Raw genomic sequence first — 2,414 nt, 5'->3', positions numbered from 1 at the left:
TCGTTAGAAAAACTGACAGAAACAAACACATATTTTATTAATCAAGAGTGTAATAAATATAATCATTGTAGAAGTATGAGGGTCTATGAAATCACATAAGTAATCAATGAACAGGAAGCAAGGAATGTTGGGGAGGTGACATCTAATTTGAGATCTAAAATACGATTGGTTTGTCTGAGTAAAATCTAAAAAAAAAAAAATCCGTCTAGGATTTATAATTCGTCTTTGCTTTGGAACCAAAGAGAATGCATTTATATCTATAAGAAATATTGTCAAATGATATTACCTTTGACATTGTTTACTAAAACAAGGTTGAATATCGAATATTAAATACAAAGCTGACATCAGTTTTTAAAAACTCTGTGGAACGCATCATTTACCTCTTTGTTTCTTAAGCTGTATATCAAAGCGTTAAGCATGGGGATGACTAAAGTGTAAAACACAGAGGCCACTGTGTCAGTATCATATGAGTGAGCAGATTTGGGTTGCATATACATAAATAATAAATAAATAATAAATAATAGAGTTCCATAAAACACAACCACCACTGTCAGATGAGAACCACATGTGGAGAAAGCTTTTTTCCTGCCCTCAGCAGAATGCATTCGAAATATGGCTATCAGAATCAGCAGGTAGGACAGCAGGCAACCAGGAGGGAGGATATCAAATTAAATGCTGAAAACATTATGACCAACAACTGTACCTCTTGTGCATTTGTGCAGAGCATAGGTATCAAGGGGACATCATCACAGTAGAAATGACTGATGACATTAGAGCCACAGAAGGTCAATATGAAAATCTTAATGGTGAACATCAGAGACTGAAAAGTACTATAGAGGTATGGAATATCCATGAGCACATGACAACATCTTGGGGACATGATAACATTATAGAGCAGAGGGTTACAGATGGCCATGTAGCGGTCATAGGCCATGGCTGACAGCATAAAAAGTTCACTGACAAAGAACAAAATGAAGAAAGCCATCTGTGTGGCACATACATAATAGGAAATGGTACTTTGATCCACAGCAAAATTTTCCAGCACCTTGGGGCAAATGACAGTAGAATTACCAAGATCAATGAAGGCTAGGTGTCTGATGAAAAAATACATAGGCGTGTGTAGTTGGAAGTCCACCTTGGTCAAGATGATCATCCCCAGGTTTCCCACTAGTGTTATCATGTAGATAATAAGAAGGACCCCCAAAAGGGGGAGCTGCAGCTCAGGGTGCCTTGTGACTCCTATTAGAATTAATTCAGTGAACACTGTTAGATTCTGTTGGCCCATCTGGTCCAGTTACTCCTCTGGGAAGAAACAGTAGTATTTTCTAAACAAATTATAACATTTGAAGAAACAATGGAAAAACAATTCGCATTTTTTGTTGTTATACGTCTTTGAGTTAGTGCTGAATTCACAGTGACCCCAAGTGCAAAGAAATAAAAAGGTGCTTAGTCCTGCACCATCAGCATGATCTGTTTGAGATTGAACCGTTGTAATCCATAGGATTTTTACTAGCTGGTTTTCAGAGGATGATCCCTAGGTATTTTTTCGTAGTCTGCCTTAGTCTGGAACCCCTCTGAAACCTGTTCAGCAACATTGCAAGGAATTTACCACTGACAGACCAGTGCTGGCAATGCATAAGGTACATTGGCCAGAAATCTAACTGGGTTACCCACACAGACTATCACTGAACAACCACTGTCCTTTTTCTTCATATTGTTGTTATTGTGTGTCATTGAGTTGATTACGACTCTTAGCGACCCTTTAAGATGAAGTAGAACCTCTCCATAGGTTTGCCAAGGCTGTAATCTTTATGAAAGCAGATTGCCCATTTTCTCTCACAGGGTGGCTGATCTTTCTGTTAGCAACTGCTGACCTTTCTGTCAGCAACTGCTGACCTTTCTGTCACTTAACCAGTTAACCACTCTGCCCCCGGGGCTTTTCATCTGACTTTGAGGTTAAAGTAAACTTTAGAATCTTCTACGTCCCAAAAAATGTAATATATAACACATTACTCATTGATAAATATAGATTAAATTCTAAAGAAATTCAACAGAAATTAATCTATGTTGTGTCAATGAATAATGTGTTTTATGTGGATTCCCCAATCTGGGGACATAGAAGATTCTAAAGTTTATTTAAACTTCAAGAACCCATAGAGTTGGTAATACAGAGATAGTATACTTAATTTTACCTACAAAATAACATCAAAGTTTTCCTTTAGTCTGCTTCATTTTTGTCTGAGAATTTATGTGAGATTTTTAGTCTTAGGAAACCCTGGTGCTATAGCAGATAAGAGTTCTGTTAACCAAAAGGTGGGCAGTTCAAATCTACCAGGCACTCCTTGGAAACCCTGTGGGGCAGTTTTACTCTGTCTATAGAATTGCTATGAGTCAGAATCAACTCGATGACAACA

General features: G+C 37.6%; 1 pseudogene; it reads right to left on the bottom strand.

Moving 5' to 3' along the window:
- Positions 1-344: 344 nt before the first annotated feature.
- On the bottom strand, positions 345-1,285 carry LOC126080535 (olfactory receptor 8K5-like; annotated as a pseudogene).
- Between the last annotated feature and the right edge of the window lie 1,129 nt (positions 1,286-2,414).

This window comes from Elephas maximus, chromosome 7, assembly GCF_024166365.1.
Source record: "Elephas maximus indicus isolate mEleMax1 chromosome 7, mEleMax1 primary haplotype, whole genome shotgun sequence".
Taxonomy (NCBI): Eukaryota; Metazoa; Chordata; class Mammalia; order Proboscidea; family Elephantidae; genus Elephas; species Elephas maximus.
This window is presented reverse-complemented; position numbering and strand designations above follow the sequence as displayed.